We start from the raw sequence: 13,750 nt of genomic DNA, 5'->3' as shown, positions 1-13,750 counted from the left end.
CACCGCGCCCGGCCCTATTTTTTTATTTTTTTTATTTTTAAACATGTATTTGTAATGAAACAGGCATTTAAAATAAGATGAGCTTGGGGCTTCTTCAAGTGCCAGAAGGTAAGAAAGTGCTCAAAACCCAAACCAAACGAAACATACAATGATGGGGTTGTGTGAAAAGGATACATGAATACCCAATGACCAAAGCAATTTGAGCAACAAAATAAAGTATTATCACATTGTAACCCAAGGTATAAAATACATATCCAGGAGTCTATACTAAATGATCAAATAAACAAATAAGCAGGAGAGAATAGCTAAATCCCCCATGCAGAACCATTCCAAATAATTTATGTAGCTCATCCAACCTCAAGGAGGGGTTGCATAAATATCCCTACTTAAACTGTAGGCTGCACATAGTGATTTATCTCTGGAAGGTACAGTAGGATAAGAGGGAAAAGTCCGGGTGCCGTGGCTCATGCCTGTAATCCCAGCACTTTGGGAGGTCGAGGCGGTTGGATTACAAGGTCAGAAGTTAGAGACCAGCCTGGCCAGCATGGTGAAACCCCATCTCTACTAAAAAATATATATAAAAAAGGCCAGGCGTGGTGGCTCACATCTGCAATCCCAGCACTTTGGGAGGCCAAGGCGGGCATATCACCTGAGTCTGGGAGTTTGAGACCAGCCTGACCAACCTGGAGAAACCCCACCTCCACTAAAAAATACAAAATTAGACAGGCGTGGTGGCACGTGTCTATAATCCCAGCTACTCGGGAGGCTGAGGCAGAAGAATCGCTTGAATCTGGGAGGTGGAGGTTGTGGCAAGCTGAGATTGTGCCATTGCACTCCAGCCTGAGCAACAAGAGGGAAACTCGTCTCAAAAACAAAAAAAACAAACAAAAACCAAAAATCAAACAAAAAAACTAGCCGAGTGCAGTGGTGCACGCCTGTAATCCCTGCTACTCAGGAGGCTGAGGCAGGACAATCGCTTGAACTCAGAAGGCAGAGGTTTCAGTGAGACAAGACCGTACCACTGAACTCTGCCCTGGGGAAAAGAGAGAGACTGTATACCAAAAAAAAAAAAAAAAAAAAAAAAAATTGCGGGGCTGGGGATGGGGAAAGAGTCACTTTACAGTGGAGGAATCTGACAAAGCCTACTTCAACCAAATGATCAAAGTTAACCTCAACAGTGACAGGTCATGTTGTTACTATGTAACTTTGAAATGATGTGATAAAAATGGCACTTCACCTGTGTCTTCCTCTCCAAAATCCATAACACCAATCTAATCATGAGAAAAACATTGGAACAATCACAGTTGAGAGACACTCTGCAAAATAGTTGGCCAGTACACCTCAGAACTGTCAAGGCCTTCAGAATCAAGGGAAAGTCTGCCACTCTGTCACAGCCAAGAGGAACCTAAGGAGATATGACACAGCGCAATGTGACATCCCTATTGTGCAGGATAGCAGCTACTCAGAAGGTGTTACTTGGATTTTTTGCAGCTGTTAGTGATTCTGACACCTTTGGACTTCCAGGAGCGGCTCCTACTGCCATGAGAGTTCTCTGGCTTTTCTAATAAGGAAGATTCTGGCCAATTGGTCCAAGAAAGGCCTGGATTTTCTTCCAGGATATTGTCTCTGCAGAAATGCTCCTCAGGGTGGAAGGTGCTGCTGCAGCAAGGCATGTCCCCTGAGTTTTCAGGTATGTAGTCTGTGGCTGAAGCAGAATGTGAACACTCCTCACACTCCCATGTCTTACTGTTGGATCTAAGAGAGGAGCAGTCCCTATGGGTTCCGTGGGATCCACATGTAGCACACAGAATGAGGCACCACCTCCCTTCATCCTCAAAGCTGTCTCTGCCTTGTTCATACAGACAGATGGGGGCATCACAGTGCTGATAGCGCTGATATAACTCTGAGAAAGCCCCTGGCTCAAGTTCCCAGGCAGCATCTCTGTCTGGAATATGAATTCCCATTCTTAGCATTTCTTGAGGAAACTCTTTTTGATTGTTACACTGTGGGCATTTGAAGAAATGCTTTGCTGATGTGTGGGCATATTTCTGTATGCACTTGCGGTGATAGATGGCTTGACTACAACACGGGCTCTGGATGTTCTCAATACTCTGTTAGGATAAGTCTTCACAATACAAGATGCAGCTTTCCTCCCCTACATTCCCCTGTTGGATGTTCTGTATTGGGCAATGTTTTTCACAAAATGATTTGTACTCTCCAAAATATTGTGAAGGCAACCCCTTTCTTGGACACCTCTTAGGTGGCCATCCTCTCAGTTGTCTATCCAATCTGAGAAATGACAGCAAGATTTATCATATTTTCTTCTGCTTATATTCTACAAATTACATTGGTCTCTTTATTGTAGATTCTTAGTATATTGTTTTAATTTCATTCAATGTGTTTTATATTTGAATTATATATCTCAGGATTGTGTTACGAGGTTGGGCTACTTTTTAAATCTCAGTCATACTTAAGCACTCCCCGCCCTTTTTAACTCTTTTTATGTTTTCTTATTGAAGGAAGTGTTATTATCAGCTTGAATTCATAACACTTTCTTTTTTGGACTGTACCTTACTCTCAAGTTTGGTAATTTTATCGTAATAGTTGGTCTTTCTTTTGTCTGTAGAGAAAGTAAATTTTTCTTGGCTACCACTTTCAAACAGTCCCTCCAATCTTTAGATGTTCCTTTCACATACAATCCTTACTTTAGCTTATACCAAGTAGCTCTAGGTAGTAGAAAAACAAAAGTTGTAAAATATAAAGGAATTTGAGTTAGTCTTTTGATATACCTCTTGTGAAATTGTCTTTTTTCAAGACTTTGAAATTGATATTTTCACAATTTCATATGAGAGTAAAAGCTTGTATTCTTGTCCATGTTTCCTTCCTCTGTCTTTATTTGTATCATTTAATGGTTTATGGGGTGATTGTTAGCAAACCAATATGACTGGAATTCATAACCAAACAAATATATTGCTCATTTCATACAGTCACCTTGCAGGACCATACACATACTCTAGCAGTGTTGACGTTGCTGCAAATCTGAGTGAATTTCAATTTTGGGAGCTGTCATCAGAGCCAGTTGATATATAACACACAAAAAATAACTTTCATCAACTTGTAATTACACCTCAATTTGGATCTTATTTGGACAAGTAATGCAAAATTTGTTTTCTAAGCTTTTTTTTTTTTTTTTTTTTTATTGGCTTGACTTCTGAAGGTAATTTACACCTTCATGCTTTGTGTTCCTACTTGTGCTAATCTTTTCTCCTCTGCCATATAAAGCAGTGATTTTAAGATAAGTGCTTTAATAATAAAAGCACAAAATGCTTGCTGTGGAATTTAATGTAAATCACAAATATAATTTTTTAATGCCAAGAATTATGGTATTTCTGCATTAATGGTGTCTTATATAGCATAATAAATGTGTTCACAGAACAGTTAGAGAGCAGTATGTTTTTTTTTCAACTGACAAATACCAAAGAGAGTTTGCACCAAGGGAGAAATTTTCACATTAGTGTCACAAATTGTAGATCTTTATGTTTTACTTGAAACATATTTGGAAATCCAAGCCAACAAGCCAGAATAGTTTTTCACTGTGCTTAATTCATTTTTCTTTCTTGCCTTTGGGGCTTTCTCATCTTCCTCTTCATAGATGTCCTCCCTGTATCTGGATGCTTGTGGACTTCTCAAGACAGCACCCACTTAGAGAGTGGAGGCAAATCAAGTTTTTTCCGAAGTCAATTGATTACTTAACTCTGTTTTCAAAGTCTATCTCAGGCAAAATGGTGAAGTAAATCGAGAGCATCCTCTCTTCACCTTCACCTCCTGATCCCTTCTGTTGGTGTTCTCAAACAGCTCACTGTTCAATCCCCTGACTACCCTTCTAAGCTTCTGGTAACCATCCTTCTACTCTGTATGTCCATGAGTTCCATTGTTTTGATTTTTAAATCCCATAAGTAAGTGAGAACATGTGTTTGACTTTCTGTGCTTGGTTTATTTCACTTCACATAATGATCTCCAGTTCCATCTATATTGTTGCAAATGACAGGATCTCGTTCTTTTTTATGGCTGAATAGTACGTCACTGTGTATATATACCACATTTTCTTTATCTGCTCATCATCTGTTAATGAACACTTAGTTTGCTTCCAAATCTTAACCACTGTGAACAGTGCTGCAGCAAAGAGGAGTGCAGATATCTCTTTGATATACTGATTTCCTTAATTTTACATATATACCTAGGAGTGGGATTACTGGATTGCATGGCAGCTATATTTATAGTTTTTTGAGGAAACTCCAAACTGTTCTTAGTAGTTGTACTACCTGACATTCCCAAAAACATGTATAAGGGTCCCCTTTTCTCCACGTCCTTACCGACATTTGTTATTGCTTGTCTTCTGGGTGTAAGCCATTTTAGCTGGGGTGAGATGATATCTAAACGTAGTTTTGGTTTGCATTTCTCTCATGATCAATGAAGTTGGGCACCTTTTCATATACCTGTTTACTATTTGTATGTCTTCTTTTACAGTCAAAACTTCCTAAGGTAAACTCATACAGGTTGATGAAAATGGTTTTGGACTTTTCAGGATCATGGAAGTAAGATGGAAGAAAAAAGAACCTTTTGAGCTTTTCAAAACACAGCTTGTAGGCAGCTACCTATGTAACAGCAGTATTCCTGTTGGATATACTTTAATAACACTCAAAAACATCAAGACAATGTAACTGCTAGACTTGTATTTTGGATATAACTATAAGCAGTTGGAGATGAAAAACTTGTGAATATCTTATTACGGTTCTATAAATAATAGCATCAGCTTCTCAATGGAAGAAAACAGAATTTTCTTCCTCCTCTTTGGCATTTATGTAAAATGAATGACTTCTGCATATGCTGATACATTTTTGTAGTTTATCTTCTGCCATCCACTGATGTCTAATTGAGCTATTTTTACTAACACTATTATTATAGGCTAACGTGATAATATGTTCTCTGACTGGGAATTATGCCAAAAGAAAAATAGTAATAATAATAGCATTCAATGTTAGCATAGAGCTTTTACAACTTTCAATACCTATCCTCATCGATAACTTTCTTCTCTTTTCCAGACGCCTCTACCAGTTAGGGAGCATGAGTATAATCCATACTTTATTGATGAGAAAATTGAAGCACAGAAGGTGTGACTTGTGCACGAGTGCATAGCCAATTAGAGGCAGAACTGTTTTTTTTTTTTTTAAATATTACTGTTGTATACCACACCATTTCTACTACAAACAAGTAAAACCAGAGGGAAAAAGACAGCAAACTATTGATTTTTATTTTCTTTTTCCACTTAAAGTCAGAGCAGTAATCATAATAATATCAATGATCAGTATTTTTGGACTGTTCTCATCCATACAAAAGTAAGAATATATTAAACACCTACTGTTTGTCCAACATGACTTAGAGATTCATGAAGGCTAATGCTGTCACCAATTGGTGAACAGAGTTCAGAAGCTCTTCCTATTAGCCTTATTTACTTTCACAGAGTGACTAGGGGTGGGAAGAATAGGATAATTACTCAATACTAAGACAACTGCATTTTTTTATAAACTAGTTCTAATTGTCACAGCCAAGGTTCCACCTTCATCTATTATATAGTAAATAGCACTAATATTATTAAGTTGTTATATAATGGAGTATTTTACTTTAAAAATACTTCAGTATATACAGTGTAGTATAAACGTGCACAATTAAAACAACTTCACTGTAGGGATAGTTCATTAGCATTTAAAGTACTTCATATTGGCTGAAGCTATGAAAATTCTGGAAGATAACATTGGAAAAACTCTTCTAGACATTGGCTTAGGCAAGGATTTCATTACCAAGAACCCAAAAGCAAATGCAATAAAAACAAAGATAAATAGCTGAGACCTAATCAAACTAAAGAGCTTTTGCACGGCAAAAGGAACGGTCAGCAGAGTAAATAGACAACCCACAGAGTGGGAGAAAATCTTCACAATCTACGCATCTGACAAAGGACTGATATCCAGAATCTACAATGAACTCAAATCAGTAAGAAAAAAAAACACAATCCCATCAAACAGTGGGCTAAGGACATGAATAGACAATTATCAAAAGAAGATATACAAATGGTCAACAAACATATGAAAAAATGCTCAACATCACTAATGATCAGGGAAATGCAAATCAAAACCACAATGTGATACCACCATATTCCTGCAAGAATCAAAAAATCAAAAAACAGTAGATGTTGGTGTGAATACGGTGAACAGGGAACACTTACTGCTGGTAGGAATGTAAACTAGTACAGCCATTACGGAAAACGGTGTGGAGGTTCCTTAAAGAACTAAAAGTAGAACTACCATTTGATCCATCTATCAATGGATAGATCCATTGATCTATCCCTTAGATACCCACTAAGGGGTATCTATCCAGAGGAAAAGAAGTCATTATTCGAAAAAGGTACTTGCACACTCGTGTTTATAGCAGCACAATTCACAATTGCAAAATTGTTGAACCAACCCAAATGCCCATCAATCGATGAGTGGATAAAGAAACTGTGATATATATATATATATATATATATATATATATATATATAAAATTAAAATGATAATATAATCTTCACAAAGCTAATGGGAGCACTAAATTAGAATAATCTAAACAAAGGAATTACTACAGTGCCTACTTTAGAGTAGATGCTCAACACGTGATATTTATTGTGTGTGTGTGTGTATATATATATATGGTGGAATACTATGCAGCCATAAAAAAGAATGAATTAACAGCACTTGCAGTGACCTAGACGAGATTGAAGACTATTATTCTTAGCAAAGTAACTCAGGAATGGAAAACCAAACATCATATGTTCTCACTGATATGTGGGAGCTAAGCTATGAGGATGCAAAGGCATAAGAGTGATACAATGGACTTTAGGGACTTGGACTTGGGGGGAAGAGTAGTAAGGGGGTGAGGGACAAAATACTACAAATTTGGTGCAGTGTATACTGCTTGGGTGACGGATGCACCAAAATCTCACAAATCACCACCAAAGAATTTACTCATGTACTCATATAACCAAATACCACCTGTATCCCAATAACTTATGGAAAAAATAAATTAAAAAATAAAAATAAAAAAATAAATAGTTTAAATTGGAATCTACAAATTAGAAATAGTTACTTAGGATTTCAAATATAATCAAAGCCCATAATGGAGAATTTGTATTTAGAACAAGATACATTAGAAATATATTTCATTGATGGTGTTCAGGAGAGATTGCTGGCTAGAAAGATAATAAGGTCCTATGACCTTACCATAACCAGGTATAAAAATATTGTGAGCCCAGCAACTATGATTCTCTGTGCAGAACTTAATATCCAAAACTCCATTGATTCCATATCCATCTACTTCACAGAGGACTCTGCCACCTGATGTGAGTACCACACTGGCTGTCCCTGCTCTAGAAATATCATTGCATTTATCCAAGGGTAAATCTTTTCTGCAAAGTGTTAGTCTGTGTGTCTCAGGATAGAGAGTGGGAATTAACCTGGGCTGCATGCAGTTATGTTTTTGTAAATATAAATATTTTGTGCACATCACAAAATTTGCAAGGCTTGTTTTCAATGTAGCATACCACATGATGGTGAGGTTTTGCCATAGGAAATCTACAGCCCTCGCCAAATGCTGACTACCAAAAGCTCCGTTTAATACCAAAAAGACCTGATAATTCCTAAATAACAAAATTACTGTAGGACTTTTTAAATAGACTGCTTACAGTGTGCTAGACACTCTGTTAAATATATTGCCTATTTTCTCTTATTTAATCTTTAAATCGAATTTATAATTTGTAGGCTTTTTACAAATTTTATTTTTTTCATCTTAATTTTTCTGAAATCAGACAAGATTAGGTGTGTTAAAGATGATATGGCCATAGACTCTTCCTCATTTTTCTGATGAGGAAACTGAGGCTTAGAGATTAGGTAACTTGGTCAAGATTTCCAAGTATTAGAGCTGAAATTCTTATTCAGATCTATCTGCTCCAAAATGTAAACATGGGCTTGTGTTTGACAAAATGTAAGATGTATAGCTTGGTGGTATACAAGAATAATTTCAAGTGATAGACAGACATAACCTTTAAAAAGAATAACTCAGTGATAAAGCAGTTTTTTTTTTTTTTTTTTTTTTTTTTTTTTTTTTTACAATCTTTTATTTTTCTGACTGCCCAATCAAAAATGACTCACATTAGGCCAAGTACAATGACTCATGCCTGCAATCCCAGCACTCTGGGAGGCCAAGGTGAGCAGATTGCTTGAGCCCAGGAGTTCAAAATCAGCTTGGGCAACATAGTGAGACTCTGTCTCAAAAAAAGAAAAAAAAAATGACTCATATTCAAGTGATTCTCTTTCATATTACTCTATGTTATCTTCTTCAAGGAATTTGTGCTAGCTCAAATTAACCTGCCTATTTATTTGATTTGATTGCTTTTTAAACATCTTCACTCAGTAGGATCCCAAGGAGACTAGTATCTTGAGTATCCATGTACCTAGTAAGAGCTCAACAAATATCAATTATATGAATAGATGAATGTATTATGTCAAAAAGAAAGTTCCAATTTGGTGCTAATGAGTCATTAACATCTTTTTCTCATTTGCTAGTTTTCCTTTTAATAGAGGGCAATCAGGCTTGGGGTGAGAACATTTGACAGAAGTATGTAGATAGAGGCTGGTTGTAGTGTCTCACACTTGTAATCCTAGCACTTTGGGAGGTCAAGGTGGGTGGATTGCATGAGCTCAGAGTTCTAGACCAGCCTGGGCAACATCTTAAAACCCATCCCTACAAAAAATACACATGCAAAAAATTATCTGAATGTGATGGCCTGTGCCTCTAGTCTCAGCTACTTGATGGGGAGTAAGGTGGGAGGATCTCTTGTGCCTAGGAGGTCGAGGCTGCAGTGAGCCGAGATTGTGCCACTATACTCCAGTCTGGGTGACAAAATGGGACCCTTTCTCAAAAAAAAAAGGAAGTACCTAGTTAGAAATTATACCTGTTATTTATGCCTAGCAATGCTGAATTTCTATTCAAGCTGCTTCTTTTTAAAATAAAGTTATGCAATTACAAAATATGAGTGTGTTAAAAGAAAATATTAAGTAAATAAGTATACAGGCATTGGGAATTTATGGCAATGATTGTGAATGTTACATTTTATCATCAATGAAAATATAATATTTTGTAGTAGAGAAATAAATAAAATGTGCTTTAAAATGCACTTCAACAATAAAATTGAATAGCAAGGTTCTAGAGGAGCTCCAAAATAATTTTTTTTTTTTTTTTCAAACAGAGTCTTTCACTGTCTCCTGGGATGGAGTGCAATGCCGCAATCTTGGCTCACTGCAACCTCCCCGTCCTGGCTTCACATCATGTGATTCTCTTGCCTCAGTCTCCAGAGTAGCTGGGATTACAGGCGCACACCACCACAACCAGCTAATTTTTTGTGTTTTTAGTAGAGACGGGATTTCACTATGTTGGCCAGACTGGTCTCCAGCTCCTGACCTCGTGATCCGCCCACATTGGGCTCCCAAAGTGCTGGGATTACAGGAGTGAGCCACCGAGCCCAGACTCAAAAGAATTCTATACTATGATTTCTACTCTCAGTTCAAATGGGAAGACAACATGTATTGAGTGATGTTATTCTAAGTGATCAAGAATCCTATCATAATGCAGAAAGAAATTTTTAAAAAGAGAGAAATCAATTTGGGCTTGAGTACACAGGAAAAAATAGCTTTGTAGTTGCAGAATTCAGTTGTGTTCTAAAATAGAATTTTACTAAACACCCACCGACTGATTTAACCAATACCAATTGAAAATTCACAGTGAGGAAAATGATGTACCAGGCATTCTCACAGAAAGTAACCTAAACGTGCTTCCTCCTGCTCTGAAGACAATCACAATTCAGTGGAGAATTGACTTATAGTGCTTCTCTCCTATGTAAGTTAATATAAAGTAAAAATTGATTCAGTAAAAAGAATGAGCAGTTGCATCTACGAAGGGATGATCAGATCAAGAATAACTTCCTACAGGTGATAGCTTTTGAGGTAAGTCTTTAAGGTTGAAGAACAATATTTGCATAGTTAGGTGAACTAAGAATAGATAACAAACTAAGCTGAATAAAATGTAGAGACAGGAGTCAACATGGTATGTTAAAGAGGTGAAAGGAGGAACATCACACATCAGGGTCTACAGCAGGTGGGGAGGTCAAGGAGGGATAACATTAGGAGAAATACCTAATGTAGGTGACAGGGGAATGGATGCAGCAAACCACCATGGCATGTGTATACCTATGTAACAATCCTGCAAGATCTGCACATGTACCCCAGACTGAAGAAGGAGAAGGAGAAGGAAGGAGAAGGAGAAGGAGAAGGAGAAGAAAAAAAAGAGAGATGAAAGGGAACCTGGCTTGTTCGGCTCATGAAAACTGGCTTGATATATGTGGACAAATAAGGGGCACATCTATGTTTGATGAGGTCCTCTTTAAGATAACTATTAAAAAATTATGAATGCAATATTAGGTATGAGCAAGTTATTTAAAATAGGCAAACAAATTTCAAATTTTAGAAAGCGAACAACATTTTAAAAATATAGAAAAATAACAAATATTTTATTATATTATAACTTGAATGCCTCTATAATTCTTTTCTTTATAGAAGTTTTGCCTGCTATTTATCGATTGCCTCTTTATAGGATAATAGTTTTGTAATTTAAATGTCTATGGAAAGAATTGAGAGATGATTCCTTTCCCCTATAGTATGACAAAAATTCATCTTTATAATTGTTTAAAAAAGGTTTTTTTAGTTTCACAACTAATTATCAATAAGGTATGACAGATTTAACATTCAGAGAAAAAATAATGTCATGTAAATTTGTAGAATTTTCAAATTTGGTAAAACTTTCAAATTTTCTTTAAATGTGAGCTCAAAGTTTTCTTGGCATTTCAAATTTTCTTGTACAATGACAAATTTTAGACACTCTTTGTACTGGTGGCTCTCATAACAAATTGTCATCAACATCCTCATTGTAATGGAAAATTCTGAGTTTATTTTTGCCAGTGTGAGATAGCTTGTCTACTTCCTTTTAGCCAGATTGCAAAAAGTCCTATGACTCTATTTCCACTTCCAATGCCATCTGACATGAGACAAAATCAGAGTAGATTAAGACAGTAGTCTTGACTGAATGTAGTGAAAGTATGCTACTTGTGTAAATTTTTCAGAAATATATGACCATGTGAACATGTTGCTGAGGCCCTGCCAGGGCCTTGGAAGGGGTCTGTGCAAGTGAGGGGCCCAGAGATTTTTATTAGCTTCTCAGAAATTCCACCTCTGAATAAGATTTTTGAGTACTTTGCATGCCAGGATGAGGAGGGCGAATCTAAGAGATATATTGGATGAAGAAGTAAGATATATTGGATAAAGGATGTAAAGTAAGGAATACAGAGTGCTAATGTGAATTTATAAGATGTAAATTCCAGGATAAATTTCTTTGCTAGGTGATAGTCTAGTGGCTCGAGAGCAATTGCTCTTCTGTGGTTGAACTTTGTGTTTCTCTAAGAATCTATTCCCGTAAATGAGAAGTATACAGTAACCATAAAATGACTCATAAAACCTTTGTTAAAGGCATATTTAACATTTATTTAATCCTTCATGATAATTGGATTCCCATTATCATATTCAATACTGTGTTCCAATATTTAGGTACCTGTGAATAGAATGATTACTACCTTATTTTGCAGCAAACTGACTGATACAAATAACAGTGTCATGCAGGATATTGCCAGCCTATAGAAGCTAAGGGGTAATAAAGAATGGTTAGGGGAAAAGTTCTAATATGCTAAACAGTGAAAAAATACAGTTCATTTTAGAGTTTATCAGCTAAATTCACCTTGAAACTAAAATTTTATGGAAGAATGAACTCTGGATGATGCTGCAGAATAAAAGCTTGGAGCTAAGTTTAACCGACGAGTAATTCTGGGAAAAAGAAATACACTGAAAAAAAATTTTGATTCCTAGTACATTAACCATTTCTATGGTACACCCTGGATGACTCTAGAGAATATCATTTATCTTCTGAAAGATGAAGCAACAGATAATCCCCAGGAATTAGATGAAGCAACAACAATAAGATGGCTTTTAGGTTGTCTGTTCTTTTGCTTTGTTTTAGACAGTAACTTATATTGATGTTCAGCAAGTACAAATTATTTTTTATTGTTTATTAGTGTTCTCTGAATAGATGTAACTAATAATGGTCACTGTATCTGAGCATCTACAATCAGCCATTCTAATTTGTTCTCTGCCTTTCCAGTTTCTAGCAAAGCCTCCAAATTAGAGTTGCAAATTTACTCTCATTATAGCTCACGTGGACAAAGAAAATGAAATGACTCTCAGAATGAAAGAGTCTTTAGAGAAACAGCAACCAAATGGAATGCATAGACAGTGTTGGAATCTTAACTGGAACTAAATCAAATGTAAAAATGTTTTGAAAAAATTAGATACATTTAAATATGGACTGGGGATTAGAGGATAACATGGAATTAGTGTTAATTTGGGGGTTGTATGTGGTAATGACATGGTATATATGTTAGTATAAAGTCTGTATCAATTAGACAATGCATACCAGGGTTTTGTGAGTGAGATGACATGATATCCGGTATTATTTTAAAAATAATTCTGCATCCATACATACAGAGTTCCGACTTAAAAGACGAAATAAAATTGGTAAAATATTGATAATCATTGAAACCGGGTAATGTGGATAAAGAGTTTATCGCACTATTCTCTGCTTTTGTGCAAATTTGGAAAGATAGATACTTAGTTTTTTCATCTTCAATGTTTCCCTTTACTCTTTGTTGTGGCCCCACACCTCATCCCTCCTTCTTCCTCAGTAGTATAGTTAGTGGAGGACATGCTAATAAAGGCTGGGAAAAAAATCTGAAAGTTATCCACAGATACATCACATTCAAGGGTTTACACACACTGCCACGGAGAAACCAGAACTATGTTTAGGCAATATTACCTCTTAGTTATACTCTTAGGTGATGAATTTGTTAAAATTAATTGAGTTCATACTAATGAAGAACTTTGGTTGAATAAAATATTCTAGCAATAAATATCACATGCTGAGCGTCTACTCTGAAGTAGGCACTGTAATAATTCTTTTGTTTAGAGTATTCTCATATAATACTTCCATTAGCTTTGTGAGGATTATATTAACATTTTTATTTAGTTATTTTTTTAGTTCTTTCATTTGTTTTATTTATTCTTTTTCTAAAAAAAAAAAGTCTTTTTAACACAAGTTTTTCAGTGCACTTACAATTTACCCTCTATTTTTTCTTTCTTTTTTTTTTTCCCATTTATTTATTTTATTGTATTTTAGGTTTTGGGGTACATGTGAAGAACATACAAAATTGTTTTTTACATACTTTTGTGTGTGGTAGTAGGAATCTAGAGTTGGAAGGAGGGTAATAAGTATGCTTAGCTTACCATCTTTCCCAGACTATTTTCATCAATGTTTATTTTTTTTAAAATTTTTTTCCCATTTATTTATTTTATTGCATTTTAGGTTTTGGGGTACATGTGAAGAACATGCAAAATTGTTGCATAGGTATACACGTGGCAGTGTGATTTGCTGCCTTCCTCCCCATCACCTACATCTGGCATCTCTCCCCTTGCTATCTCTCCCCAGCTCCCCACCCCCCACCATC

General features: G+C 36.1%; 1 pseudogene; it reads right to left on the bottom strand.

The window, feature by feature from the left end:
• Positions 1–1,443: 1,443 nt before the first annotated feature.
• Positions 1,444–13,750, bottom strand: part of LOC108285165 — a 74,024-nt pseudogene continuing 61,717 nt past the window's right edge.

Source organism: Cebus imitator, unplaced genomic scaffold (genome assembly GCF_001604975.1).
Source record: "Cebus imitator isolate Cc_AM_T3 unplaced genomic scaffold, Cebus_imitator-1.0 Scaffold292, whole genome shotgun sequence".
Classification (NCBI taxonomy): Eukaryota; Metazoa; Chordata; class Mammalia; order Primates; family Cebidae; genus Cebus; species Cebus imitator.
Note: the sequence above shows the minus strand (reverse complement) of the source record. Positions and strands in the feature narration are given on the sequence as shown.